Raw genomic sequence first — 13395 nt, forward strand, 5'->3', positions numbered from 1 at the left:
CAGAGTAAACAAGATTTCACATGGACCTTATAAGACAGTTATAAGTTAGAAAGGAGAAGAGAAGACAGGGAGGATGTTCCAAGAAGGTATACATAAATCTAGGAAAGATCAATATAGATTTCAGAGGTGGCGAATAAAATGGTTTGACCAGAGCATAAAGTTCATTAGGGGTACCGTGGAAGGTAAGATTGACAGGTTATGTTGGCATCAGATTTTAAAGGAATTTGGATACCTGGCTAAGGAATTTGAATTTTAGTTACAGGCAATGGGAAGCCACTCAAGGCTTCTAAGCAGAGTAATGAGATCAAAGTGGGGTCAAAACCAAGTCTTTGGAAATAATGCTCAAAAATAATGATATGGTAATGCTAGGATGGTAGGTATTGTTTTTCTTCTCTATTTTTCAAACCCTTAATTTTTACAATCAAAATTATAATCAGGTCATTTCTTGCTAATAGTATAAGTAATTTTCTTTATACTCTCTCTATGCTATGTTTCCTCACTAGAACCTATTTGGCTCTAGGCATTTAGTTTTGATTTACAATAAATTGAGGTGTCTAACTACTTGAGATTCCAGTTTAATAGAATATGGACTTCCCCTTTCCATAAGCATAACATCTCCATAGCACTTGGCTAGAGATGACCTTGTCTTAGGATCTTGAGTTGTTCCTATAAATATCTAATTAGAAAGCTTTCTGCTTTTCTTCCTCCATAATCTTATCAGAAGAAAGGACCATGTTTTTAATTCAGTTCATCTTCCCCTGACCCAAACACATGTAGAGGACTCATTGGCTTCTTACTGGACTCATTTCTCTACATGTAATACAAGTTTTTCTCATAAGATGCTATGACGGTGCCTTTCCTTCTACTTAGCTCATCCTCAGCCTTATTCCTTTCATCCCCATAGGCTAATGGGGAAACACCCTCACAGACACACCCCAAAATAATGTTTTACCAGCTATCTGTGCATACCTTAGCCTCGTCAAGTTGACACATAAAGTCGACCACCGCAATACTTAACCTCCCTGAGTTTCAGTTTCTTCACCTTTAACTGGGACTGACTTTCTCCAACATGGCGTATTTGTGAGGATCAAGACAGATGAAGAATTGTCCACAGTAGGAGCTCGGTGATAGTTGTTCCCTTTGCTTATCCATGGTCCTATTTCTGCCTTCTAGCAACCAGAAAGCCCAAATGATTCTAGTTCATTGAGTAAAAGCCTCAAGCTGCTTCATTCCTTTCTTTATCTCCCTTTAAGTGTACCTGCTTTAGACACCCAGTTCTCTTGTTGTTTGTCCACTGCTTTGAGATGACAGATGATGGAGGATAGCCAGGCAGTAAACTCATCTGTTTTTCTCCATATCTCCTTCTTAGCTAAAAAGCATGTACTTCCAAAAGGTCCCTAACAGTAGGAGTTTTAAGGTCTAGGAAGCTCCAAGGGAGAATATAAAATGGGATGTAAGGCTAGACTTTTGCTGCTAGACTGAAACTGTGGCTAAGGCTGAAAGCTGAGGACAAGAAGAGCTAATCCTGAAACGATTTGCCAATAACTGGGACCAGAAACATCCTCCCAGAGTTTATTAAAGAGTGGTAGAACTGGCTCTGCTACAATCACTGTCCCACCATGAATCCTATCAGAGAAGAGTGGGGAGTGGTTCAGGGTTCATAATGAATGGCGATTCTCTCCCCATCCTCCAAGGGAAGGAGATGAGAGACCAGCCCAGATATGAAGTTCACAGAGCCAGCAATGGACTGAAGTCACCTGGCTGATCTGGTGGTTCCAAGGCCCACCTGGCCTCGTAAGCTGGGCCCCAGAGAGCCCTGTGTTCCTGCCCGGATATTTAATTTGAAGACCTGGGTTCTAATCTCGGTTTTGCCATCTGCCTCCAGTATTACCTTCATAAAGTCCAAGTTTGCTTTTCTGTAACTTGGGGTCAAGTATACCTGCCTTACTTGCTCAGTTGAGATGAACCTATAGAGACTCTTTTAAACTAAGTGTATTGTCAGTCAGTTACCAGTTGTCAATATGGAAAGTATCTGCCTTTATCCCTGACTATTGCCAGAAATTGTGCTATGAGACATTTCTTTGGGTTAAGGCACAGCCTGGAACTAATCCGAAATTCGTATCAGCTTCCTCAAGCTCTGTCCAGGCCTCAGAATTTGCTACCATTCAGCCCAGCCTTTATCAGCTGGTTTGTCTAACTACCTACAAGTTTCCAGGGGACAAAGTCTACAGTAGCTGCAGACTCTTTTTAAAAAAGAAAAAAAAAAGCCAGAAAAATAAGGAACTAGGAGTAGCTCCAGGAGCCTGCTGCCAGTCACAGCCTGCAAGTGATCAGGGGACTGTGGGCAGCCCTTGCTGGCTATACTTTGAAAGACAGGGGCAACTAAGGAAATAGCATTGTCCACTTGTGAATCAGCATATGAATTTTATAGTATTGCCAGTGATTTCTGTAACACTGAATTAATGAAAAATGGTTCTAAATACAATTGTTACCTCTGGATATTTCATATGAATGTAAAATTACCACTTTAAATCTTGGTGTTATTTTCAGAAATAGTCCGTGAAAGATGTGTCCTTTTTTTTTTTTCTGCTGAAGAGTCTCTCCCTTTGTAGAAAACTTCATTAACACTGCTTAAATATGCCATCCAAAAATAGTAGGGGGTACTACATTTAGTGTGTGGACTTCTACTTATTTTTTTTAAGTCAATTTTTTAAATTTAAGTTCTACTTCACCTTTGTCCTCCACTGTGCACAGTATCACAAGAATCGCAATCCTTTACCATTTAATATCTCTAGAGAGAACACCTCCCATCTCCTGCAGTTTTTAACAAAATTTCTTGGGACAACTTACTTCAAAGTGAAGAAGAAAATTTAAATTCTTGAAATCAGGGCTGAAAGATGTAGAACAAGCAAGAGGATAGAAGGTTATGCTGAGGAGAGGGACTCTTCCCTGTGTACTTACAAAATTGTTCATTAAAAAAGCTATGGAAAAACCAACAAAACCAACCAACCAACCAACCAACCAACCAACTAAACAACCAACCAATAGACCAATCAACCAACAAAAACAAGCAGACCAGGCTAAAATGAATGAGCAATTTTCTAAGTGAAAAATTTAACAAAAATACTTGTAAGCATAAATCAATTTTAAGTTTAGTTTTTTAGTTCACAAATTTTTGACCTATTTGTTTAACCAAAACATCTGCTTCTATGAACTCCTCATTCTTCAAATAACACACAATTCATTGTTCATCACACATACTATTTCACTTCCTGTTATTTATTGATTCTCTTCAGGGTCCCCAGCAAATTGTGAAGAAGTTCATCATTGGCCTCCCTGACCTCTGCCTGCTAATTCATTCATTCATTCATTCATTCATTCATTCAGCAACCATTTGTTGGAGTCTGCTGTGCTTCAGACAATATACAAAGTAGTGTGGACCTAGACCAGGAAGAACTTGTAATAAATGGTGAACAACAAATAGTACACAAGTAAAAGCTATGGCAGAGAATTATATATGAAATATTGTGTGACTACAGCTGAGGAACTATACAACTTCCAGTGAGAGCATTGAAGGGTTTGGCTATTGAGATGATAACTGAACTATTTTAAAATCTCCTCCAACCATATTATCTGACTCGTTCATCTTCTCTATTATATGCAAACAAAAATTAAAGCCTATTGTGATTCCCATTAAGATAAAATATGGGTTAGAGTTCTCTAATGAAAAAACAATTCTTTTTTCATATCCCAGGTCCTCCCAGAAAGAGCCTGTGATATTGAGGAAAGTCACAGACTTTTGGAATTCAAAATCAGAATTTCCCACCACTTAATTGCAATGGATCTTGACCTCTTTGGACCTAAGTTTCCTCATCTGTGTAAAGGGATGACAATAACAACTATGTGGCAGGCTGCTGTGGGTATTCAAGATAATGAATTTAAAATTACAGCCGGTTACACTGAGGGCTCCTACTGAATCAGGCCCACTGGTATTCATGGTATTCATGCCTTTGGGGAATCTCCTCCACATTGACTCTGGCCTTGGCCTTATGACTTGCTTGGCTAATGAGACATAACTATGACACAAGCAGAAGCCTGATAAGCATGTATACATTGGGGTTTATGCTACTGAATCCAGATGCCATGTAAAGAAGTTTACCCTATGGAAAAAGAAAGGTCTCTGTTTTCCAGTTATCTCTGCCAAGTGAAGCCATCTTAGACCTTCCAGCTCCAGCCATCCCGCCAGCTGAACGCAGCTTCTTGAGTGAGACCAAGCGAGACTAGCAAAAGAACCACCAGCCAAACCATAAAATCATCAAAAATAATACATGGTTTTGTTTTAAGCCACTAAGTTTTAGACACCTACTGTGTCTAGAGAGTTGGAGAACTACCCAGAGATATGAATTACCTGGAGTTACTGCAGACCCCACAGATTAAGGGCTCTGTCCCACAAAACTGCCTCCATTTCAAAAACCAATTGCAAGTCTAGGCCTCCCATATTTCTGACCAACCAACTATAAAGTCACAAGATTCACTCACAGAACTCAGGAAGACTGGTTTACTTACTATTACCTGTTTACTATAAAGGATACAACTCAGGAAGAGCCAAATGGAAGAGAATCATAGGGCAAGGATTGAAGAGAGGGCACAGTGTGGAGTTTCCATGCCCTCTCTGGGCACGCCACCCCCCCAGCACCTTGATGTGCTCACCAGCCCAGAAGCATTTCAAACCCTGTATGGTTTTATAGAGATTCCATTACATTACATAAGCATAACTGATTAAATCATTGGTCATTTGTGATTAACTCAATCTCACCAGAGTCAGCAGGTAGGGCTGAAAGTTCCAACCCTCTGACCCCATGGTTGGTCCCTCTGGCAATCATCCACATCCTGAAGCTGTTAGGGCCCCACCAAGAGTCACCTCATAGCATAAATTCAGGTATGTTTGAAAAGGGCTTATTATGAATAATAAAAGATACTTCTCTCACACCTATCACTCAGGAAATTCCGAGGGTTTTAGAAGTCCTTGTGCAAGAAACAAGGGACCAAAACCAAATATATATTTGTCATTATATCACAATCTCATGCTCATATTTTAAAAATACTTTTGTCTACTTACTGTGAGCCAAACCTTCAGCTGAGCTTTAGGGATACCATAGTGAATGAGACTGATACGGGCCTTCCTCCTATGGAGCACACATTCTAAAGGGGAAGACAGACACTGTTTTCTGTACTATGAAGGACAAAAATTAGGAGGTGAGGCAGAGGATAACAGAGAATGATATCTGCGTTTGATAAGGTGAACAGCAAAAACCTTCCTGGAATGAATTTCCAGTAGAAATTTAAAAAACGAGAAGGAAATAGCCTTGTGAAGAATTATGTAATAGGTCCTCAATAAGAGATAGTTATTATTAACTGACATATAAAAATGTTGATTGATATTTTAAGATTATTTATGTGCTTGGTACATAGTAGGAGCTAAATATATATTAGTTCTCTGCCCTTTCTCTTCACGTGTCACCATTATTATCGGTCAGGCTCCAGTCAGGAAAATAGACATCACATGAGATATATCAACAGTGGGGATTTAATATAGAAAATTTGTTATAGGTGTTGGAAGGATGAAAGAGCAAAAAGGAATACTGAGGGCTGCAAGAAGCAACACTTCTAGTGCTAGAATAGCTAAAGGAAAGGGATTGAGAGTTATCGGAATATAGAAATGTGGAGAAGGGGCTTATGGAGACAAAGCATCACTCAGCTGCTATTGATATTTCCGAGGGGGTTTAATAAGGTTGGTTCTCAAGGAACACCCAAAGTAGATAGAAGCTGGAAACAACAGCAGTTCTTGAAGCAAAATGTTGCTATTGGAGCAGTGTTGGCTGTGACAGAAAGTTAGGAAGAAGAAAGTCCCTTCTCCCCCTCCTACTACCTTCCAATATCCCTCTACTGCCTGCTCTTGGCAGGACCCAGCAAGAAGCCAGTGAACAAAGAAGAGTATGAAAGGTACATTGCAGAATCCCAAAGGCAGCATAGTATTCAAGGAGGGATTTGGAGCTGAGAAACAACAAGCAAAGGACTAAGAATGTCCAAGAAAGTCCTCTTAATGCCTGGATTTTTTTTTCAACACGTGACCTAGTGTAGCATTTGTCCTGAATATCTATTATTTTTTAAGAAAGTATTTTTATTTTTGAAAATGGTTTCTGAATATAATTGTTTTTATGTATACCAATATGATAAAGCTGTGACCAGATCTATATATCTAATATAATACCTAGAGCAATCACTAAAAAAGCTAATCAAAGAGATACTTTAAAAAACACAATAATAAATAGAAATGGAATTCTGAAATATTTTCAAGTACAGGAACGTAAGAAAAAGAAAACAGAAAAAGTGAAACGGAGAAAAAAGAAAATAAAAGACAAAATAACAGACTTAAATCCTAATAGATCAATAATTACATTAAATGTAAATGTTATAAATTCACCCATTAAAAGACAGAAATTAGCAGATAGCATAAAAAATGTTGAACTCTATAGTGTCTACAAGAAACAAACTTTGAATATAATGATATAGTAGTTTAAAAATAAAAGATCAACATGATATATTACACAAGCATTAATTAAAAGAGCAGGAAAATAAAAAGGACAGAAAATAATGAGTGTTGGTGAGGATATGGAGAAATTGGAACCCTCATTCATCGTTGATGGGATTATAAAATGGTACATACACATTGTAAAAACAGTTTGGCAATTCCTCAAAAAGATAAACATAGTTACCATATGACTCAGCAATTCCACTCCTAGGTATATATCTATGAGAGTCAAAACATATGTCCACACAAAAACCTACCTGCATATGTTCAAACCAGCATTACTTATAATAGCTAAAAAGTAGAGACAACCTAAATGTCCACCGAATAATGAATGAATAAACAAAACATAATATATCCATTTTTAACTACATGAAAGCCACATGTCATCATTTCTACCATATTCTATTGGTCACACAGGACCAGTTATGATTCACTGTGGGAGGAGATCACACAAGGACGTGAATTCCAAGAGGCTAGGATTACTGGAGCATGGCTACTACATTGCTCCATGGATAGAGTTAATTCCTGAGTCCACAAATGTTCCAGTGTCATCACCTCTTAATTTCCTGTGTCTTGAGTGTTGCAGTGGTAATATTCAACAGTCACTCCTGGCTCCTCAGGGCTGTGCTTTTTAAAATGTTTTCAAGAGTTCTGAGAACACTGTTTATAACTAGCTAAGTAGTAACTCCCACTCCTGAACTAACTTCAAGGGTCATCCCACTCCTGAACTAACTTCAAGGGTCATTATTTATTGGTTATAGTTTTGGCAGGTAGCATGAAAATGTGACTTTTTAAAAGAAAAAATAATATTTTAATTCTGTTCTTAAATAACCACAATCTCTTACTAATGGTATGTGTGTGCATGTTGAGCACTGCACCGATTCCTCATACCATGGAATCAAATTAGACAGTCCCATCCATATTTCCTGTTCCATGTTAACTTTTGCACAGTACTTGCTTTTTATTATTAAATAAAAGAAAAAAACCAATGAGCACTTTGTTTTCAATTTTGTACCATTACTAACCACATTCCAAAGAATGCCTCATGCATATATTCTTGTTCATGTGTGAGAGTGTTCCTCAGCGTAACTGGAACTCGAATTGCTGTTTCCTAGGGCATTTACATTTCCAAGCTTCCTAGGTAATACTGAATTGTTCTCCGTAGTCATTGTACTAGTTTATGCTCCTACCAGTGTTTAAGAATTTCCCTTTTCGTCACATCCTCGTCAAGTTGAAATTGTTAAATTTCTCAATTTCTGCCACTCTGAGGGGTATGAAAAACATTTCATTTTTTAAAATTGTGGTAAAACATACAAAATAAAATTTACTTGGCTCTCATTTTTTAATTAAAAATTTTATAGAGATAATTGTAGAGTCACATAAAGTTGTAAAAAAATACAGAGTCACTGTTAAATTCATGTTTATATGTAAATATAGTCATGTATCCACCACTCACATCAATATACAGAACATTTTTAACACCCTAATAGACTCCCTTGTGTCCCTTTCCAGTCAGTATCCCACTAAAGGCAAGTTATATTGATTTAAAATTTATTTCATGATAATAATAAATACAGTATATTTATTATAAAAAGGGGGAGTCGGATCTAATGAGGTTGAAAACCACTGTGTCTAGTAAGACTTTCTCTGGCTGGTAGATTAGAGGTTATCAGGAGATGCTTTTCTTCCCTTTGCTTATTCCCATGCCCTGTCCCAGACCACAGTAGTCTCTGGTATTGTGCCTAGATCGCCACCACATTAAAATGGAATGATTAAGTATTTTTTGATAATAACTGATGATGGTTTTAGCAGCCCTTGCCCTTGCAGTTTCTTATTCATGAAGCTTTTGTGTTTTTACTGGGAAAGAAGCAAGACAAGGAGCATGGATGGCTAGAGGATGCCGATGCCATCTTTGAGCATCAGGTAGACACCATGAGATCACAGAGAGAGAGCAGAGGCCACTGAGGCCCAGGACCAGGCCATGTTCTCTGTATTGTGGTTTATCAGAGGCAGGTCACTCTTGGCTGCAGGAATGAAGAGTTTCTGAGTGTACGAAAACAGTATTGGGGACAGGGAGCTTTCCTGGGTATCTTGTGTAGATTTTCTCAATACATTATCACAACCACCCCATAAGGCAGGTGTTGTTATTCCCTTTCTCTGGGTAAAAAAATAGAGCAGTTATTTTGAAGTCAGGCATACAGGAATTTCCATCCTAGCTCTGCCAGTTAACCAACCAAGCATGCGACCTCAGCCAAATCACCCACCTTCTTCAAGAGATAGTCCTTTCACACCTCACTGAGTTGTTTCCTGTCTCAAATTGTATAACATATGTGAGGGTTTTTACTCAATAAAATGAATATATGTAATATTATCAATCATTTTTAAAGATCTAAAACACATCTTGCTAGAGGCCTAACGAGGGAAGTTTGGCTTCTGGACTCAATATGTGAGTGGAATCTCTGGCTCCAGAAATGAAATCCTCCATAAATTGAAGCAACGTGGGGCAAACCTAGCCCTATCCTCTTCTCCCTCCTCTTCACCAACGCAACCTAAACTGTGAAGAGAAACACTCTCTTCTACACAGAACTGCCTCTCTCATCAACCCTATCTTGGTGGCCCTTTGCAATTGGGTGGTGGGAAAGGCTGGGAGGAAGCTGCTGCTAATTAGCATATTGATATTCCAGGGTTAGCATATCACCATTACCCCTGAGGAGCGTGGATGCTCCTGACCTGTGTAAATTTACTTGTCCAGCTCTGATTAGGTGTCCCTGATGCGGAGACAGCATGTCTGCAACATAAATATTTTCAGAATCAAACCAGAGCAAAATGTGAAATGAGTTAGGGCCTCCTTTCTGTTAGTGACTCTCCCTTCCACCTCCTCTCTAGCCACTCTCCCAGTGTGATCCCTGATGGTCACAAGCCTCTTCTGGAATAGAGCACCTGAGTCAGAGGAGACTGTCCAGGCTCGCCTTGAGACAGAGGATTTCAGTCTGATAATTCATTCCCTCGAGGGCCTGCTCAGCTCTTCATTGGTCTGTGCCATTCTTTCCTCTGCGCCCTCAGAACCTATTTGTACCCCATAGCAACTCCTGCCCTTGTACCTCAGTGTAACTACCTGCAACCATAGCAACTCCCGCTGCTTTGTAGCAGCCTGAGTTCAAATTACCCAATCAGGCCATGCCAAAAAGGATTTACATAAGGAATGTTGCAACTGAGCTCCCAACCCAGATCTTCAGAGCACTACTAGCTCCTCTGGGACCGCCAGTGTAGTAAACCTGAGTTCTTTAACTCTCTGAGTGCTGTTTGGTTTCTTACCGGTCTGATTTTGGATCTTTTCTGCAACAGTATTATCCTCCCTCCTGGTGGCTGGAATGCAAGCATAGTGTTGGGAGCAGGCTTTGATCTTGCAAAGAAGGGCAACCCTCTAGATGAGGCTGAGAAACAAGACAGAAGGAGCCTATTTCCTGGATGTCCTAGCACAGCAAAGCCCCCTGGCTTCCCTAGGAAGCCTGCCCACTGAGAAAATATCTCATCTGAGTTATATTTGTGGATCTCTTTTGCAGCAGTAGCAGCAGCAACAGCTTATCCTGTACCTTAAATAACTTATTACTCAGCTATTTTCAGGAAAAAAAAAAACAAAGAGTTATTATGAAGAGGATATTATAGAACCTAAGTAGTGGAAAATGTAGCAAGCCTCAGGAAGGAACTGGAACTAGGAATTGGACACTGAATGGAAATCCAAGAAGTGCCTTTACTGACTCTCATCTCTGCTTTGTTCTGTATACCTGCTTTGGCCTTCTGGACTCCACAGACCAGCTTCGTTCGATTTTGCATTTATATAGCTCTTAGGGCTTCCCCACAGCTTCCACATGTATTTGTTATAGTTCTAGCCACAGGAAGGGATTGACTGGCAGTTTCAGTCCCACTTTCAAATTCCTAGGAGAGAAGATCTGATTGGCCTGTCCTGGGTCAGGTGTTTAACCCTAGAGCTGCCAGCTCATGATTCTCATGAGCAAGACAGTGAGGTCAAAAACTATACACCGACTGACTAGACTCCACCCACATAATGTGACAGAAAGTTTTGAGACCTGGGTGGGGCTCTTGGGCTGGGAAGGTGCCCCAAAGCATCTGCTCTGCAGGGTAAAATCCAAGTTCCTTAGCTTGGAGTAGAAAGCTTAGCGCAAACTGATTTCACTCAATTTTTCTAGTTTCTCTCCTGCCTTCCTTCCCCATACACATACCCAGTCTCTGTAACAAATGGAATAATGGTCCTGCCATGACTCCAGACCTCTGCATGCTGTTCACTGTGTAATATTTCTCCTTTTCCACCTGGGCAGCTTATTATTCATGTCTAAAGAAGCCAACTCAAATGTCATATTCTCATGAATAGAAAATGAACTTGATTCTAAGTTTCATTTCGCTGGAATTTTAGCAACTCAATTGTCCTTGTGATAATACTTGCCATCTCTGATGGGCAGTAATATATATCTCAGGAATATGAAATGTGCACAGTAAACTGCTACAGGACATTCTACTCACCACAAATTTCTATGAACTGGCATTTCTAAATCCTGACAGTGCAATTACAATTGATAGCAAAGCTAGAAGATACAAAATTGTTTCGTGAATCAATTAAAAGTTAGGTTGTGTGAAAAAGAGATGTTCTGACCAGACCGCTTAAGTAAAAACTACATTCCCCAACCTTCCTTGCAGCTAAATGTGGCCACATGACTAGGTCCACGTCCCAGAATGTGAATAAAAGGGTAGGTGCACCTTCTGTGTTTCTTGCTGAAAAGGAACTTGCTTGCCTTCCATTTTTCATGTTCCTATTTCCCAAGCTGAAGCACAGATATGGTCATGACCTAGCTTTGCCTATGCAACCAAGGACATCATCCTACGGATGATGACATGCAACAAGATGGGAAGAAGTCAGATGCACAACTCACCTAATGAAGCTGACCAGCCCCATCAGTCCGGACCATTCATCTCTGGTTTATTGCGTGAGGAATAAATAAATGGAATCATCTTTAAGCCAGTGTGTGTGTGTGTGTGTGTGTGTGTGTGTGTGTGTGTGTGTAGATAGCTCTTTAACATAGTAACTTAGCCCTTTCCTAGGCAGAGTAGGCGGTGAGCTTCTCCAGAGCAGAGATGAAGTCTCTGCTCTCTTTTTATCTCCTGCACCCAGCATAGCACCCTATAAAAAATAAATGTTCAATAAACCTCTGCTGACTGAATAAGTGCCTGAATTAGTAAGAACTAAGGCTATAAAAAGGGAGTTAGATCTAATCTGAAGGGCCTGGGATGTCCTAGTTAGGAATTTGAACTTTGCCCACATTTAGGTTCCATGGAAATTTTTAAAGTAGGGAAAAAGAACTGCATTTTCAGGCTTCTCTGAATCGTGTTAGCTGAGGGCACCTGCTGGCAAATTGAAACATTGCAGCCTAACCCCGGCTATTCGTAATTCCTCAGTCAAGCAGATAAGAGAGCAGTTGTTAAATACAGAGCGTAAGTTACAAATAGGAGGGCTAACCCAATGTGATAAATAACAACAATCTGAAACTACTTTGGGCCAGTCACTGTGATGGGTGCTGTAGTGGGGCTGTAGTAAACTTTAGACATGGTTCCTGGCCTGGGAGTTCAGATTTTGGTGTTTTTTACAGATGCGTTCTGTCCTTTGATCTTGATAAGCTGTAAGATGCCTCTCCTACTCGTTCCCTCTTCTCATGATTCTTCTTGTCCATTCACACTAACTTATGCTTTTTTCATTTCTACCAAAGTAATTAGTCACCATGGCAATGTTAAGTTATTTGAGCTAACTTCTGATTTTGATTAAAAACAAAACAAAACAACCAAACCAAACCAAACAAAACAAAACCCCCAAATTATGAATAATTACCAGACTCTTCAGATGAGATAGTGCAGTGAGCTCTTTGGCTGGGCCCACTGGGGAGATTTTTCTCAGTTTTGAGAGATGTTCTATCCCTAAAAACCAGCCTGATCACTCCTAAGGATCCTGTGTGTCCCCTGTGCAAGGATGGTTTGCCGTTTAGCTTTGGCCTCCATGAGACTGAGAGAAAATTTCTGGCCACCTCTTAGCAGCTATATAAGATCGTGCTTTTATCTTTATTTTATGTTTTTGTAAGCCACCTTAGATCTCTAATACAGCACATGACTAAACACTAGAATGAATCACCCAGATTTGAAAGTGCCCAGGGGATCAAAGAAAGTGGAGATCTAAAAGGGAGCAAAGTCCCTTAAGAAAAGGTCTGTATATGGAAAAGAGGTAGGGGCTTGATTAAGCCTTGGAGAGTGAACAGTGCAAGGTGGTCTTGTTGCTATTCCTATCAATTCTGTCACCCTTTCCTTATAATTCTTCTCCTGGCCTCTAGAAATGACAAAAGGACTATTTTTTTGAGTTGGCTTTTAAAATGCCTTTTGTAATTTTGGGGGAGCTAGCTACCCCCCGCAGCCTCCAACCCAGCTCAGTCTAACAGGGCACCAGCATTCCTTCTCCAGGGCTAACGCCATCAGGAAGCCCAGCTACACAAATGTCTTAGAGAAAAGCACTCAGCACTGCTGGAAGCAAGAGGGCCGCCTTCCCTGCATGGCTGGTGCAGCTCTTTTTGAGGGAGGGACTCCTACAGCGAATGAAGTTCAATTAGCAGGTGCACCAGGTGAAGGCCGGAATTTTCTGCCAGAGCACTGAAGTCTGCTTTGATAGCCACATACTTCTTTGCATTGAAAAGGTACTTCTCTGATTCCTTGCTTCCACTAGGCAAGGAAGCAGAAGGAACTGCTGCCAC

Source organism: Pteropus medius, unplaced genomic scaffold (assembly GCF_902729225.1).
Source record: "Pteropus medius unplaced genomic scaffold, Ma_sr-lr_union100, whole genome shotgun sequence".
NCBI lineage: Eukaryota > Metazoa > Chordata > Mammalia > Chiroptera > Pteropodidae > Pteropus > Pteropus medius.